The sequence below is a fragment of the Hipposideros armiger genome, unplaced genomic scaffold (assembly GCF_001890085.2).
Source record: "Hipposideros armiger isolate ML-2016 unplaced genomic scaffold, ASM189008v1 scaffold_466, whole genome shotgun sequence".
NCBI classification, from domain to species: domain Eukaryota; kingdom Metazoa; phylum Chordata; class Mammalia; order Chiroptera; family Hipposideridae; genus Hipposideros; species Hipposideros armiger.
Genome location: NW_017731816.1, coordinates 1,355,778 through 1,373,654, shown reverse-complemented (window position 1 = coordinate 1,373,654; position 17,877 = coordinate 1,355,778). Strand labels below are relative to the sequence as shown.

General features: G+C 45.5%; 1 protein-coding gene across 5 annotated transcripts in view; it reads left to right on the top strand.

Annotated features, from left to right (window-relative positions):
- SIPA1L3 (signal induced proliferation associated 1 like 3) overlaps positions 1-17,877 on the top strand; it is a 242,337-nt gene that overhangs the window by 8,704 nt on the left and 215,756 nt on the right. Inside the window, exons 1-2 of one of the 5 annotated variants that reach the window (XM_019666283.1) lie at positions 6,374-6,672; positions 6,747-6,991. The exons of 3 other annotated variants lie outside the window; for them this stretch is intronic. The gene's annotated coding sequence lies outside the window, so the exon portion shown is untranslated. Of the gene's footprint in view, positions 1-6,373; positions 6,673-6,746; positions 6,992-17,877 lie in introns of those variants that run through there. One more of the 5 variants, XM_019666284.1, reaches the window with a different exon arrangement.

Sequence of the window (17,877 nt, the reverse complement as noted above, 5' to 3'; positions counted from 1 at the left end):
CCCCCCGCTTCACATCGAATAGAGGCTCCTATTGCATTTGCTCTTCGAGGGCCTCTAACTAAACAGCAAATCAGTGTGTGGCTGCAGTCCTTCTGTGGAAGGGGCAGGAGAAGAGGGCACCGCCATTTGGGGGTTTCTTATTGTTTGCTTGCCCGGTAGGTAGAGATGGCTGATGGGAACAGGCGCTCTGGACCTGTTTCTCTACACCACTGTTCTTGGTGTGTGGGGACGAAGGCCAAGGAAGTCCTGTAGGCCCTCTGGCTCCCTCAAACTTCTGCCCCAGGCGGCCCTCTTCAATCCTGTTGTTTCTTTTTCTTTCAAAGGCTCTGAGGTGAATCCAGAGTTAGGAGCACTGTCACCAGTTTAAGTGCCTTGATTTTTTCCGTGTTTCCCAATGTGGAGCTGCACGTGTTGGATTTGAGGGCAGCAAGCCCTAAATCCTGGCACTGCATCTGATTTTTAAACTCACTCATTCAACAGGTATCCACCCAGCTGAGCACTCTTCTAGGTGCTAGGGATACAGCAGTGAGCAAGGCAGACAGTGCTTCTTTGAACGGGGTTCATTTAAGTGGAGGATTCAGACAGTAAAAAAAGATAAGTGAGGTGTATACTGTTGTAGGTGGTAATAAGTGTTAAGTGGAAGAAAGTAAGCAGAGAAAGGGGATATGAGGTATTATTAGGGTGGAGAGTGTTGAAATTTTAGACACCGTGGCCAGCGATGGCCTCCCTGGGAAGGTGACATAAGTACAGGGTTGAAGGAGGTGAGGCAGTGTTAGCAGTGGGGGTGTCTGGGCAGAGGGAGCAGCCAGTGCAAAGGCCCTGAGACCATGGGCCTGCTAAGATGGAAGAGCTCATGAGGAGGCCCAGGAGGCTGGAGAAAAGTGAAGGAGGAGAGAGTGGGAGGGGATGAGTAGAGAGGTGACAGGTTTGCCGATCGCTTAGGAGCCAGTACATGTTTGTTTTTTCTCTTGACGGAGATAGGAAGACATTGTAGGGTTGATTGATCTATTAAATTTTGTTAAATTTTTAATAGTGACCACACATGTATGGAACCAAAGGAACAAAAATAAGGCACCCAGTCCCCTTCCCCAGAGGCCACCACCATCCCAGTTTCTTACTGGTGACTAGTTCCTTGACATTGCATTATTTGTGTGAGTTTCCTGGCTTATGTTAGGTTAAACCATGTGAAATTGCCTTTATGTGGGTCAAGAATGGTTGAATATTGTCAATTTTATGAGGCTTGGTGTAGTAGCTTCCTTTTAGGAGCCCGAGGAATCGTACCAATCCTTTCTTGCTTCAGCGGTTGTTGGTCGGAGGTGGGGACCTCTGAATCCCACACTTCTCTTTCAGTGATGGCTCAGTAGTGTCAGTGACACTAGGCAGTGCAAAACCCCTGCCCTATCCATAGCCCCAGACCCATTCTTGCTGTTAAGCCTGACAAGAGGCTGCTTCTTCCTACTGGGACCTTACCTGGGGGTGGCATTAGTCATTCTTTGACTTTCTGCATCTTGGTGCTACCAGTTTTGAAATCAAAGATAACTCGCAGAGGGAAGGGCACCCCTGGACTCTTGCCAGATGTTTGGCATGAGTCACCTGGTGGGGGTGTTTTCTGGGGCTGGGCAGAACTTGTGTACATCCTGGATCAGTAACTGGGCAGAGTAGCCAGCTGAGTGCCCAGCCTGGAGTGTCCACGGCAGTACCTACTGGGACCATGGTGGCTCAGGCTGTGGGAGGAGGCCTGAGGAGTGATGGTCTGGACTTGGGAGAAAGGCCTTCAGCTCCTTCTGTGTGTCACACCCCTATGCTAAACAGAGTCAGTCACATGTCACTGGAACCCCAGGGCACTGGGCTGGGTCCTGGGGGGCAAAATAAATGTCAAGGACTTATGGATGAAGCATTGGGGGAGCTCAGTCAGGAAGTTGTGTCAGTCGTTATGTCTTTAGGTGCAAACAATAGTTAGCAGCAATACGAAGGTAATTTATGTAACATCTACTATATTATATGTTAGCACTGTGCTGGGGCTTCCCATGAAGTGACTCAGGTAAGCCTCCTCACAACCCTGTAAGACAAGCACTCTTATTTTTCCCATTTTCCAGACGAGACAACTAAATTTTAATAATTTGCCCAAGGCCACAGAGCTAGGAAATAGTGGTGACATGATTTGGATGGAGAGAGCCTGACTCCAGAGGCCTCACTCTGAAGTCTCCATCACTGTGCTTCTGCAGTGCTTCTCAAGCCTGAGCCCACATCACAATCCCTTGAAACACAGATTGCCAGGCTCCGCCCATAGTTTCTGACTCAGTAGGTCTGGCTTGAGAATTTGCATTTCTAACAAGTCCCCAGTGATACTAGTGCTTCTGGGCCTGGGGGCATGTTTTGAGAGAACCACTGATCTACTCTAATAGGAAACCCAGCTGAAAGTGGCCTGAAATCAGATTTGTGATCTCATATAGCAAACAAGCCTATAGGTAGACAGCACCAGAGTTGACTAATTGAGCAGTCCCACAGTGCCTGAAAGCAAGCCCTCTCTGTTGTACCACTCTGCCAACCTTGGTGTGTCCCTGTGTTGTCAGACTCCCATCATGGCCACAAGATGACTGCCACAGCTCCAGTTGTCACATTTAGCTGCAGAAAGAGGGCATCTCTCACTCACTATGTGTCTCTTTTAAGAGTGAGGGAACCTTTCCTAGACGGACTGCCTCGCAGATTCCCCTTATTGGCCAGCACTGTGACATGTGACCATGCCTGGGCAAATCATAGACAAGGGCCAATCAGGATTTCCTCTGGGGCTGGGAATGGAAGCACATGACTGCTGGGAGGCGAGTGGTTACAGGAATAAAATTGGAGTACTATTTAGAGAAATACTGGGAGAACGGGGGATGGATATTGGGTAGGCAACACCTGGATCTGCTGCAGAAGTTAGGGAAACAAAGTGGGAGCATAACACCCATCCATTTTTGTGTCATTGTACTTAACGTTGTTTTGTAATTACCTAAATCAGGACATAGCTTTTCGTTCTCCAGTCACGTCCACCTTCAAGAATGTGATGTGAATACAGCATCCCTGTACCACAGAACCTGTCAGTCTTGTCAAGAAAGCAAATATTTCATCTGAAAATTCAGGGGAACCCAGGCTGGTGATGAGGCAGCAGTACGAGGGGTAGTGTGCCTGGCATTTGAGAGCATTCACTGTGCTTGGAAATGCCGTGACCTCACTCTCTCTGCTCCTGACCAGTTCCTGTGCGCCCAGGCTCAGCTTCCCCTCTGAGGACTGCCCGTAGGGTGGTTGTGTGGATGAGGGGAGAGGATGCCGGTCCTCAGATGCTTACCTCCTGTAGCTGGCACCTGGGAAATGCTCAAGAATGTTTAACATACAGTTGACCCTTGAACAACTCGGGGAGAAGGGGATAGGAGCACCCCCCCCCCAACACACACACACAGTTGAAAATCTGCATATAACTTATGACTGCCCTAAAACTTAACTACTAATAACCTACTGTTGACCAGAAGCCTTACATAAACAGTCGATTAACACATATTTTGTATGTTATATATATTGTATGCTGTATTCTTACAATAAAGCTAGAAAAAGACACTTATTCAGAAAATCATAAGGAAGAGAAAATACATTTATAGTATTGATTGTAAAAAAATCCATATATAAGCGGACCTGCGTATTTCAAACCTGTGTTGTTCAAGGGTCAACTGTATTGTGTGTGTTACGTGCCGCTGAGTCGTTTCCAACTCTTGGTGACCCTATGCATCAGTGACATCCCCAGTGTCCCATGTACAACAGCCCAGCTCAACTCCTGTGGACCCATGCCTATGGTTTCTTTTATGGAGTCAATCCACCTCATGTTTGGTCCCCTCTTTTCCTGCTGCCTTCTGTTTTTCCCCACATTATTGTCTTCTCCAGAGAACCCTGCCTTCTCATGATGTGTCTGAAGTAGGACAGCTTCAGTTTTGTTATTTTTGCCCTTAGTGATGTTTTAGGCTTCATTTGCTCTGGGACCCACTTGTTATCTTTCTCATGGTCCATGGTATCCGTAGAGCTCTCCTCCAAAGATATATTTCAAGTGAATCAATTTTTTTTCCTATCAGCTTTCTTCACTAACTTGAACATCTATACATAGTAATTGGGAATTCCAGGGTATGGATGATCTTACTTATAAGCCTTTGTCTCTAATGACACATCTTTGCTCTTGGTGATCTCTCTTAATTCTCTCTTTGCTGCCTTTCTGGGTCTCTTTTCTTGATTTCTTGGCTGCCATCTCCATTTGAATTGATGACTGAGCCAAGGTAAGCAAATCTTGAACGATTTCAATGTCTTCATTGTCTGTTTTAAAGGTGTGTATTTCTTCTGTGGTCATGACTTTTGTCTTTGTGATGTTCATCTGCAGTCTTGCTTTGGTACTTGCTCCTTTCACTTTCATTAGAAGTCATTTCAAATCATTGCTACTTTATGCCAGTAAGATGGTGTCATCTTCAAATCTGAAGTTATTGGTATTTTTTTCCACCAGTGTCACTGCTTCTTCCTCTGAGTCCAGCCCAGTTTCTTAACATATTATATAGCTTATTGGTTGAATAATTAAATATCATTTAATAATCCTGCCCTCTCATCCCAACAACCTATGAAAGTGACCATCATGTTGCAGACTGAAATTTCCTGTGGATGCCTGTTGCTGCTGCGTGTGGACACAGTGTAAAGCAGCTGTGGCCTTGCAGCACTGCAGAGGGGCTGAGGGATGAGGTGTGGGCTCTGGATGCACGTCCTGGATCCATCTTGGCTCCCTGTGTGACCTTGGGCAAGCCACTTAGCTTTGCAGTGTCTGTTTGCAAATCTGTAAGGTGGGCTGGTAGTGGTACTGTCCTTCTAGTTATTGGGAGGATTCAGTGTGTTTGAGTTCGTAAAGCTCTCAGAACGCTGCAGTGCCCAAGGGGAGTACATCCCCTTACCGTATCTGGTATTCTTCTACTGTTTTGTGCCAGATTGTTCACAGGAGACTGAGCAGGGTCTATGTGGTTTTATTTACCACTGTGTCTTAGTACCTGACTCAGAAGAGATATGTTGGTTTTTTTATTGTGTGTATATGGATGAAAAGAATGGCAATATTCTTATTTTTTCCCTTGAGTTGTCCAGAATTCAAACTCCATAACTGATTACCCCTGTTTTTTTAATTAAAAAAATTTTTTTTTAATTGGGGAATTGGGGGAAGGGGAACAGACAAGTTGCTGTCCTTTTTGTTCTTCAGTCTAGTTGTGGAGGATGTTGCTTCACTGGCCCAAGTTGGCACCATCATTGCGCTCTTCCCGGGTGAGGCAGATTAGTCGCCGGCTTCTGGACGGCTGCTCACTGTGGCTGCTGGCCGCTCATGCTAGCTGCTGGCCGCTCACGCTAGCTGCTGGCTACACACGGTAGCCCATGGCAACCCACTGCAGCAGTGGCTGCAGCTTATTCCTCCACCAGCGACTCACGGCAGCCCAGCTCCAGGTTGAGCTGTTGTTCAGCATCTTAGCTGAAGAGGGCGGTGTCACTGGCCCTCATGTGGGATCTGAACTGGTGCCCTCAGGCGTCCCAAGCCAGCTCTTAACCAATGCGCCACTTGGCTGGCCCGATTACCCCTGTTTTGAAGGGATAAGCTGAACCTGATGGAATGTGAGGTCAGCACAAATAATTGCAGCTGATAGTTATTGAGCATGTTGTCGGTTCGGCTATGATGCTCACCATAAAGACCGACTTCTCACACTCACCCCATTTTACAGAAGAGGAAACTGAGGCCCAGTGGGGAGGACCCGTCTCTGCTCTTGAAAAGAGATCTAGTGCAATGGTTAAGAACTAGAAACCAAGGGTTGCTCTGCTTGTGTTAACTCCCCACTTCACCACTCTCTTGCTGTGTGATTTCTCTGTTGCTGAACTTTCTCATCTGTAAAATAGGAATGATAATAGTAGCTACTTAGCTGTAAGAGCTAGGGGAGAGAATTCCTATGAGGTGCTTATAACAGTGCCTTGCATAGTGAGCAGTTGGGTTCTGGTTATTATTAGGCTCCAGAGCTGGCTGTGGAGTCCAGCAGCAGTGTTTAATCATTAAGCTACATTGCCTCTGCGAGCTAGCTCAGTATCTGCACGGGGAAGGAGCCTGTCCTTGGATTGTGAGGTTGTGAATGAAGTGGGCAGGCACAAGCCCAGGGCAGGGGATACTGTGGGCACAGATCCAGCCCTGGCTCTGTCAGCAAACAGGTGGCCCATTCCTGGATTGGAGGTAACTGGTGAGCCGGCTTTGTTACCTTCGAGCTTTCTCTTAAGCCCATTCAGGCGCCTTAGACCACGTGTCTGATGAGTAAGGAGTCCTTTTATTTCCCTTCCCCAAAGGGACTGTTGGCGAAACAGCCCTCTTTGGGAACGTGCCTGTTCCCAAAGAACAGCCATCTTTTGGGGAACTTCGGTGACTGGCGTGTTCTTGCCGCTGCTGAATAAGTCGCTGTTAGGAGCTGGCACGGCAGGTTCCCATTTCCGCATTCCATACACCCACAGCAGGCTGGGGAAGGCACCACCCGAGGGCGAGGGCGGCCTGCTGAGCTCAGGCAGGTGGCCCTTGCCTGGAGAAGGAGCCTGAGCACGCCTGAAGCTCCCCTCACAGTCACCTGCCTGCTCTGTGCTCACGACATCTTTTAGGTGAGTGATGTTTGTTAAGTTTGGTAGTGACCTGTAGAGTAGAGAAAGTTAATAATACTGATTCTTCTTTCCAGGAAGAAGAATCCCGGACTTAAACAGCTGGCTTTTTTGTTTTCCTTTTTTTTCTCCCGCCTCTCCCATGAAATGTTTACCTGTCTGCTCCAAACTGTGAAGAAAGGGTGGGCGGAGTATTGAGGGAGTGAGAAGGAAATGGAGGAGATTTCTCCCTGGAGAAGGAATCACTGAGTGTTGAACTCCTGTGGGATGCAAACTTCTGTGCCAGGGGCTGTGGGACATCCCACAGGCTGTGTGGTCTCGGGTGAGTTCCTTTCCCTCTCTGGGCTTCATTTTCCTCATCTGATGAACTGGGGAATAGGAGCAGGACCCACTCACCTTTCTGGTATATGTGAAGTGCTCACAGGTTGGGCATGGAGTGGTGCTCAGTGTCAGCTCTCCTGGGTCCCCACCCCAAGCCCCAGCCCCTCCAATTCCTTGTTTGACCTTATCTCTGACTTCTCAGCTGCTGCTGGCTATATTCCAGCTACACTGGGCTCCCGCTGTTCCTCCCTCAGGGCCTTTGCCCTGGCTGTTCCCTCTACCTGGAATACTTCCCCCAGCATTCCTAAAGCTCCCTCTCCCTTCAGGTCTTTGCTCAAATGTCACCTTCAGAGGCCACCTTCTCAGTGAGGCCTCTGTCCTTAAATAGCACCTTCTCCATCACCCTTTAGCCCTATACTCTGCCCCTGCTCCCCAAATATAGGCTCCATGAAAGCTCAGGGACTTCTGTCTCTATCCTTGTAGAACAGTTCCCAGTACGTGGTAGGTGTGGGATAAATTATTTTATGAATGAATTGATATCAGGTGCAGGTACAACTTTGTTTAAGGATGGGTGGCTGTCCCCATTTGGGGTTTGAATCGAATGTCGGCATATGCGCAGACCCACAGGTGTAGGGGAGGTGGCATGCTCATACCCTCTCCTTGGTCACCCATCTGACCTTGGGGCTGCCTGCAGCATCCAGCCCTCTGGCCTCCCATCCCTCACCTCCTTCAGTCTGCACAGTCCAGACCCTGGCAGCGGCTCATTCAAACAGCCTGAGTGTATGTGGCATGGAACAGATGGCCTTGGCCCTCGCAAGTGTAGAGGATGTGTGCAGGATAATTAGGTGGAGAAGGCTTTGTCGGAGACACGACACACACACACCCACCTACCCACACACACACACCCACACCCCCCCACACACTCCACCCCACCTCACCCTACCCCCACCCCTGGGTATATGGAAAGCTGACTCTATTGCCAGGCCCGGCTTGGTCTTCCTGTGGTAGGGAGGTCATGGAATGCCTTGGAAATAAGAATTAACTGCCAGGCACAGTTTATCGGTGTTCCCTGCTTTCACAGGCAATAATTCTTGTTCTGGGGCTGAACAGGTTTTAATTAAATGGTGAGCTTGAAGTCTTACTGTGTAATAGCTGACACCTCCTCAGCAGTTTTCTGGCTCCCAGTGTCAGCAATTGATTCTGTAAAAATATCCTGAGTAGGGATTCCCCAAGCTCAGTGGGGCAAGGTCAGTGGCCCCCCTGGAGTTCTCCAAACAGCATGAGCTGCTGAGGGACTGAGGTGCGTGTATCACCTATCATCACACCTGGGGGCCTGCTGCTATTTGAAGAATGTGCAAAAGCATTAGAGGAGCTGCCTTCTACAACTTCTGTGTCCTTGGAGCTCCAAGTGCAATGTTTTTGGGGTTGTGGACCCTCCTAGGAGGCTACTGTGCATAATGCTCAAGTCCCAGCACTGCCCAAACTCTGGGCATGGTACTTATCTTCTCTGGACCTCAGTTTCCTTACCTGAAAAATGGAAATAATTTATAGTATCTGCATTAAATGAGAAGTTAAAGTGAGATCAGGTGACTTAGCACTGTGTTTAGTGCATAGAAAGCACTCAGTAAAAAGGAATGATAGTTATTTTTATGAATTGATTTCAAGGCCCTTTTTAGTTTTTTCAGTTTGTCCCATTTTTGTGGCCTCCTTCTGTCTTCCTCCTCCTCTCTGCCCCACCCCCAGTTCAGCACCCTCCCACAATCCTTCACCCATGGTAACAATTAAGTACTGTACGTACCTTTTTACATTTTTCTCCATGGTTATATAATTCTATAGGGGGAAACATCATCATGTAAGGGATAATATTACCTTCATCTTCCTGCATTTTGCTGTTTTTACACTGTAATACCATGTGGAAAGGCCTCTTGAGTTCTCAGGTAGTGCTCCAGCTTGCTCTTTTTAATGGCTGCGTAGTGCATGGGAGTGTGGGTGTACCATAATCTATTTGGCCAGGCTGTCACTGATGTGCATTCCCTTTGTTTCTAGCTTTTTTTTTTTTCCAAAATTATTATTTTTATTTATAGCCTTCTTTAATTAGATTGCAGGCGTCCAACCTGCTTAGCCACCTTGTTAACCTAAGCTCTAAGCCTTTGAGAATGAATATGAAGTAGTATTAGCATAATGATGCCTCTTGCCCACATATGAGATACATTTTCTGAGGGTTCTCACCAGGTCCTGCACAATGTTAAATGCTTTTTAATTATAAAAATGGTTAACAGATTCATCACCTTTAATGCAGATAAGTTGTGCTTAATGAGTACTTATGAAATGAGAGTGACAGAGAAGATTCATGTGTTTTTTTTCATATTAACAATCTTTGGAGATCAGATAAGAGATTTTGTTGGGGTTTGTGATCGATTGGCATGTTTCTCTTTTAGGTGGTACTTTTAGTTAAGGGATAGATTTGGCTTCATGAACCTTGTGCAGTGGTGTTCCCCGGTAGAGATCTGTTCCAATTTTTTATTGCTACATAACATGCCACCCCAAAACTTAATGCCTTAAAACTACAATAGTTTATTATTTCTCATGAATCTCTGTTCGCTTGAGACTCGTCTGGATGGTTCTTCTGCAGGTCTTGCTTTGGGGTCTCTTTTGTGCTGCAGCCAGAGGGTAAATGGGGCTGGAACAGTCAAGATGGTTTTCTTCACATGGCACCTTGGAGATGGCTGGGACTCTCTCTCTTCGTGCAGCTTCAGAACCTCTTCTTCTTTGCCTCCTCCCCAAGCAGTAGCTGGACTTATACCATGGCAGCCTGGGGTTTCTTAAGCCTTCTTAAGGCATAGGTCCAAAACTGGCTCAGTGTCACCTCAGCCTGTTTCTGTTGGTTAAAGCGAGTCGCGGGGTCAGTCCATATTTAGTGTGGGAGGGAAGACGAAGATGAGTTGCGGAAGTGTGGTCCGTTGGGGGCCATCTTTGGAGACTCGATACCACAGTTGCTATTTTCTCAGGGAAGGAGAAGTCCAGAGGTCAGTGGCCCAGGTGGTGCCGCTGCTTATCATCTCTCCAGTGCCCCAGGCTCCTCTTTATCTGCACTGCTGCCCTGAGCCTCATAGTCCTAGTCATAAGACGGCTGCTCACAGCCAGTCCTACATCCTTGTTACAGGCAGAAAGAAGCAAAGCTCTAAGGAAAGTCGATAGCACCTCTATCAGGAAACCAGAGCCTTCCCTGAAATTGTTAGCAGACTTCTACTTGTGTCTCTGCTAGAACTTTGTGACATGACCACCCCTTGCTACAAGGAAGTCTCGGAAATCCAGTTTTTAAAGCTGGGCTTATCACCACCCTGAACAAAGGGTCAGTAAGGAAGAAGTGGGGAGAATGGACATGCTGGGTAGGCATCTAGGACAGGTCTGTTTAGACAGCCAAAGCAGTGGTGGGTAAACTGAGGCAGTGGTGGGTAAACTGAGGTATATTCATTTATCAACTGTTTAGTAAATACTTGGGATGGGCAATGCACTGGGCTTCTTAGGAGGCTGCAAGGATCAGGGGAGTGAACACATCTGGGGGTTCAGCTGACCAGGATCATTTGCAGGTCTTGACCAGAGAATTGCTCAGCTCATATCTCCCATGGAGATGTTTGAAGTTAGACTAATGATAATAATAATAGCCAGTGTCATTAAGGGCTTATCTTGTGTAGAGGAACTATAAACTAACTCATTTAATCTTCACCATGGCCCTATGAAGTAGGCATTGTTATTATCCTCCTTTTTCAGGTGCAGAAACAGAGGCACAGAGAAGTTCACTTGCCGTAGGTCCTAAGGAGAGTAGTGGAGTCCACATGTAGCCTCTAGTGGTCTGGCCCTGGAATCCATGTTCTGAACCACTGTGCTTTATGACTTTAGTTTATGACAAGAAACATTTCTTGTTGAAATGAATATGTAAGTGACAGCAGAACAAAACATGCAACAGAAACCACCCCTCCACTCCTACTCTCCTTCCTGTCTCTATTGGTCCCATCTGTTAGTAACTTGGTGTACATTCTTCCTCACCTCTTTCTAAATGCGTTCCATTTTCTAAAAGATGGCCTTTGGGCACAAAGAATTGGCTTTATCATAATCCTTGATGCATGATATACTGGTATTTTTGGTCCATGCAAAAATGTCTGTCTAGTATAATGAACAGCCATTAGCCTACTGCCGCTCAGGAACCAGAACATTGCCAATAACTTATGTGATGCTGTGTGTACTGTGTGGTACTTCCCAGTCTATGCCCTCCCTGCTCTCCCAGAGGTGACCACCATCTTGAAAATTTTGTTTATCATTCTTTGTCTTAAAAACTTTTGAACTTTATATGAATGATTTTATACTGTATATAATCTTCTGGGACTTGCAATTTTCACTTAATATTATGATTCTAAGATTGGTTCAGACTATTTGGTCTAGCTGTAGTCCATTCATTTTTTTTTTCTGCTATGACTGTATGACTACACGCATTCCACCCATTCTATTATAGCGTATCAGTTAGGAGTAGTTCGAGCTGCGTATAATAGAAAATTGTTTGTAAAACAAAATGACAATGGCCTGAGAAAGGTAGAAGTTTATTTCTGTCTCACATAAAGGACCCCAGTGATAAGCAGGCCAGGGCTTCACTCTTATCAGAGACCTACTTTCCTTCCACCTTTTTACTATACCATCCTTACCCTGTCATCTCATGGTTCAAGATGGCTGCTCAAGTTCCAGCCATTATATCCCAGCAAGCAGGAAGGAAGGGATGGACATGGGAACCCCTGTGTCTTTAAAAAGACTTAATGGAAGTTGCACATAATAGTTCTGCTTATAGACTCTTGCCCAGAACTTAGTCACAGTACCACATATAGTTGCAAGGGAATCTAGCAAAGGTAGTCTATTTCACATGGCCTTGTTCTTAGCTAAAAATCATATTCTGTTACTAAGTTAAAGGAGGGGACTATTGGATGAGGCAGCCAGCAGCTTTACCAATTCTGAAGTGTTCCTTAAAAATGGCTCTTACAGAAGCTCCCAGATACCAGAATGGTATCTCTAGATGATGCCCATTTTGAGTCCTTGATTTATTACACAAATATTTATTGAGCACCTGTTTTGTACAGGCACTAACCTGGGAACTGGGAAGACAGTAATGAACAAAAGAAATGAAGTCCCCACCCTCTGGAAACTTCCACTGTAAAAGGGAAGATAGTAAACAAAGAAGGAGTATATAATGAGTCAGAATGAGCTAACAGGTGTGAACAAAATAAAGGAGAGTAAACAGCATGTGGTGCTGTTTTAGACAGGGTGGTCAGGGCCTCTTTCCTAAGATGACCCTGGCGCAGAAGTGAGGAAAGGGAGTGAGGGAGCCATGTGGGTATCTGGGGAAAGAGCATTAGGGCAAAATAAGGGCCAGTGAAAGGCCCTGAGGTGAGACAATGCCGGGCATCCTTGAGGAACTTCTGCATGGTCAGCAGGGATTGGGAGGGGTGAGCGTGGGAGAGAGTGGTGGGAAATGAGAGCAGAGAGGTGACGGGCATATCATGTGGGGCCTTGTGGGCCACAGTGAGGACTTTTGGCTTTACCCAGACTGACATGGAGCTACAGGGGGATTCTGAGAAGGAGGAAGACGTGATCTGATGATTAGCGTTTGGTAGTGAAAGTAACCATGAGCTGTCTTCTCTGGAATGACATCTTGACACCTTTTGAAAAAGTACCGTATTTTGCTGTGTATAATATGCACTTTTTTGGCCCAAATTTGTGAGAGAAAAATAAGAATGTGCAATATACATGGGTAGTACTAATTCTGTATCTATATAAATGCTCTTAATTCTTTTATTTATGCTTATGAGTTAAAAGTGTAACTGTAGAAATCAATAACGATATCCGTATGCAAAATAATACCCTGGGATACGTATGCTAATGGGTTTAGTTGAAATTATGAGGAACTTGCAACAACGAAGAGTTCTTAGGCTTCTGTGATGTGTAAATATTGTAAACTTGTTACTGGTACATAACATTTCTTATACCTTGTGTCTGTTCTTGTGTTTTGTAATTATTTGTTACATAAAATTTCATGTACCATAACATGTTAAAAAATAAATGCTAAAATTACTTTATAATACAAAAAACAAGTACCTAAATGTAAACAAATACAAATTTGAATTAAAAAATTAAAATGAAAGATTTTTTTTCCTCAAAGTTTGGGCCAAAAACGTGGGTATGCATTAGACACAGGAGAGCATTATACATGGCAAAATATGGTATATAGTTTCAACTCTTCTTTTTTTTTAAAGATTTTATTGGGGAATTGTGGGAGGGGAACAGTGTTGGGGAATCGGGGAAAGGGAACAGACAAGTTGCTGTCCTTTTGTTCTTCAGCCTAGTTGTGGAGGATGTTGCTTCACTGGCCCATGTTGGTATTATCATTGCACTCTTCCCGGGTAAGGCAATCACTCGCCAGTCATTGGATGGCCGCTCCTGGCAGCTCATGTGAGCTGCCGGCCAGCCCCACTGCAGCCTACGCCGTTGTCAGCGACTCACTGCACTCCAGCTCCAGGTCGAGCTATTGTTCACCACCTTAGCTGTAGAGGACGCAGTGTCTCTTGCCCTCGTGTGGGATCTGAACCGCAGCCCCGCTGCTCAGAGCCAACTGTTAACCAATGCGCCATTCGGCTGGCCCAGTAGCTTCAACTCTTAACTCATGACCACTGTGGTTTCATATATATATGTATCTGCCATTATGCACCCCCACTGGATTATTTTAAAACTAAATAGTTCAGTATTTATCTGTGCAAGTATTTATCTGTATATGGACATAATGACAATATGATCGTCATGATTAAAATAATTGCTTGACATCATCTAGTATCCAGTGAGTGTTAACATTTCACATCTTCTTATAAATCTCTATTTAGAATTTATGTGTTCTGATCAGGACCCAACAAGGCCCACTGTTGGATTTGGTTCTCATGACTGTGAAGTCTCATTTAATCTATGGATTCCTCGCTTTTCTTTTTTTTAATAGTTTATTTGTTGAGAAAAGCCTTGTTATTTGTCCTGTAGATTGCCCACAGTCTGTATCTGGCTGATTGTATTCCTGTGTTTTCCATAAATGGGTAGCTGGATTCACAGACAGGTTCAGGTTTGAGATGTACACACACACACACACACACACACACACACACACACTTTTTTGTGTGGAGGAGGGGCAAGACATTCTCCTAGGAGTTGCTGCCTATGTGTGTATATCCATTAGGAGGTGTGCAAAGCCTGTTGTCTCTTTCTGTGATGTTCTGTAGCCTTAACGGCAGTAAATGACTATTGCCTAGCCCCATGATCTCCTTTGGGGTTTGCAGAAATTGTGACATTGTAACTCTATCCCCCTCTTCATTTATTAGCTGGAGTATTCCTCTAAAGCAAAACCTCCCTCATCTATTATTCAGTTATCCTGAGGGTGTACTGACTCTTTTGAACTTTTGTTTACATTAGAAATGACTATTGAACCATTGGCTGGTGGTTTCTAATTGGCTGATTTTCCTGCTGTCTTTATTTTTGTGTTCATTCATTCAATACTTGCTGGCCTCTGCTACTGCCCACACCCCATTTTATGAATAAAAAGATGAATGGGTCACAGTCATCTCATTGTGTGGGCACAACTGCTTAAGGCCTTACCTGTGACCAGGTAGAGCCCTGTAAGTGTGTTAGTAGTCAGTGTAACCAGGGAGAGGCGACTCTAGGCTGTTGACATTACCTTTTATTTTTTTTTCCTCTCTTTTTCTCTGTACTTTCAGACCTACAGCCTCTGGAGAGTTCTTGCTCAGGGCCAGGGGATTAAACCTTTATGCTTGGGGCAAGAGGCTTTTGAGCATTTGAATTTCTTCTGGTCTGAAACTCCATTCCTAGACAAAAGAACAATAAAGTGCTCTGCTCCATTGGAGAGGCTAGTTCTTCTAGGAGCCTGGGGGGCCAGCTCTGCCCCCAGCCACTTTTGTCTGGCTCATAAATTCTTTAGAGCACCAGCATGCTTGACATCATTGGGATGTCTTGGGATCAGTTACGAATTGTATTGTAGGATCCCTGAGGGCTTTCCTTTCTTCTAGAGATGAGGACACATTTACTGGTGGTGGCGGTGGGGCTGATGTGGAATAATATAGAATTCGTTAATTCATTCAGTCATTGACTTGTTCATTTGGCATCTGCATTGAGCGTCACATGTGTTCCAAGTGCTGGGTCAGAGCCTGAGAAGGCTCGTTCTCCTGGAGTTAACGTTCAGGTTGAGGTGCACAGGTGATCAAGTATTGTAGTAAACAAATTAGTAAGAAAGTTTCAGGTAGGGATGAATAATGCTGTGGAGTCATCAAAGCAGAATGGTGAGAGAGACACATCTGGAAGTTGGAGGGGCTGTGGGAAGCTGGATAACGGGTGTTGGGGGAGAGTTTCGCTAGGGTTGTGACATGTCAGCTGAGACTGGAATGGCACAAAGGTGCCAGCCCTGTGAAAGATCTGGGGGAAGAGCCTTCCTGGCACAAGGAACAGTGAGTGCAGAGGTGCTGAGGCAGGAGTGACTTTGGTGTGTCAAGAGTCAGCAGAGTAGCCGGTGTGGCTGGAGTGTGGTACAGAGAGGTCGAAGGGTGGGCACGGGGGAGAGCCTGGTAGAGTCTGGGTTTTATTTTGAGTTGTGTCTCTCTCATTCCCTCTGGCTGCTGTAAGGAGCATATATGGGAGAGGTGGGAGTGGGTAGACATAGGGCGATGAGGAAGGGAGCGAGGAGAGAGGGGTGTGATGCCAGACCTGTGTGGTGACGTGGGCACTTGGGAGAAGTGTGTGGCCCGACAGCTTGCCAAGGGATCGATTAGCGTGGGTGGTGAGGAGGGTGAAAGGGTTTCTGGCTTTGGTCTGCAGGTTTGGGTGGCAGTAATAACAGCCCCAGCCCCGCTTTAACATGAGCTGAGGGTCCTCCTTGTTGAACCTGCATTACAGTAGCTCCTTAATCCCCCTTTTGCAGATGAGGAAACAGGCCCAGAGAAGTGAAGCCCTTCGTCCTTGTCACACAGCTAGTTGGGGCTGGGGTTGGAACCTGGGGTCCAATCTCATTCCCCTTTTTTCTCAGTCCAGCCACCGCAGTTAATTCGTGATGTTGACACCACAGCCTGTGCCCAGGAGGAGCCGAATGGCAGTGTCCTATATTTATGAAATCAGAGGGGATCAAGTTCTCATCAGTGGCCCTTCCACCATCCCCACTAACCTAGATCCGGACGCACCTTTTATTACAGTGTTAACAGGTCAGAAAACAGGGACTTTCTGGTGACACATACGTAATTTGACACGTGGGCCAGATAAGGTGTATATAGGCCCCAGACTTGGAGCTCCTGCGCCTGCTTAACTGATTGGGCCGAGTGTCTCTTCGCCCATCAAATCCTTCTTATCGCCTCCTCCAGTGCTCCACTCTAAAGGGAGCTTATTCCCCGTGGGGCGAATGCCCTCTGTGACACTTCAGCCAGCCACAGGGCTTTCCTTGCTGTCCTCTAGGAGAGCAGTATGACCTCCCCCACCCCCACATGTGGCTCGGGTGAAAGGTGGTGTGAGTTTGGTCCTGCCTCAACTCCCTGCTCACCCTTCAGCGACACTGATAAATGCTGATTATCTCCTGCTGCTACTTGCGTTTAGGTCACGTGGCAAAATTATATATTGATCGATTTTTTTGAAATTCTGTTTAAAAGTATTGATTCAAAGCTTACAGAAATTACAGGGTGATTGTAAAACAGTTCAAACACTAGAGCAGTACGTAAAGCATGGAAGTTTCATGTTCCCATCATGACCCAGGCACTTGGCCGACCCCTCAGTCTCTCCTCTGCCCAGGGGACATTAAGTGTGCCCTTCCTTCCTGGGTGTGCAGTGGACTGTGTTTGGTAAGAACCTGGGCTTAGGAGCCCCAGTGCTTGGGTTAAAATTCCAGTTTTCTATGTAGTGACTTGGGCCTTTACTTAAAATTTAAATAAACAAACAAACAAATAAATAAAACCACGCTATGCCTCAGTTTCCCCATCTGTAAAATGGTGGTGATGATTCTAACCTTTTGGCTTATAAAGATTCATTGCGTCAATATATGTAAAAGTTAAAATGGCACCTGGCATGCGATAAGCATTCACATCTTAACTATTTTTATTATATACATATATGTGTATGATTGTTTTACAGTCATACTCTACACATATTGTTCTGCAGATTGCACTTTTCCTTTAATTACCTTGGAGGACCTCACGTGGCAGTGAGTCAAGGTCAGCCATATTCTTTTTTGATGACTTCACAGTGTTTTATCCTGTTAAGGATCTGTTGTTGGACACACTGATTGTTTCCAACTTTTATTATTATAACTCTGAATGTCTCACACATAAAAACCTTTGTTTCCTTCTTAGATTTTTCCTAGGACAAAGTCCTGGAGTTGCAGTTACTGAAACAAAGTATATAAATATTTTTAAACATTGGTGATATGTATTACTGACTTGTCTTCTGGGATCTATTTATTAAAGCACATGTATTTCCTTGTCTGTTTTTCTAGGGTCGTATTTTTTTTTATTTCTTGTTGATTTGTAGGGGATCTTTACATTATTGAAAATATTTTGTTATATGTTGCAGATTTATATTCCTAGTTAGTTGTTTACTTTCAAATCTTTTAATGTTTTTAAACATCATACTGAGGCTTTTTTTTTTCTTTTATGCTTTGGCATTGAATTTAAGATGAGATATAGTATTTTTCTTTTACAATTTTATTGGGGAATTGGGGGAGGGGAACAGCGCTGGGGAATCAGGGGAAGGGGAACAGACAAGTTGCTGTTGTTTTGTTCTTCAGTCTAGTTGTGGAGGATGTTGCTTTACTGGCCCAAG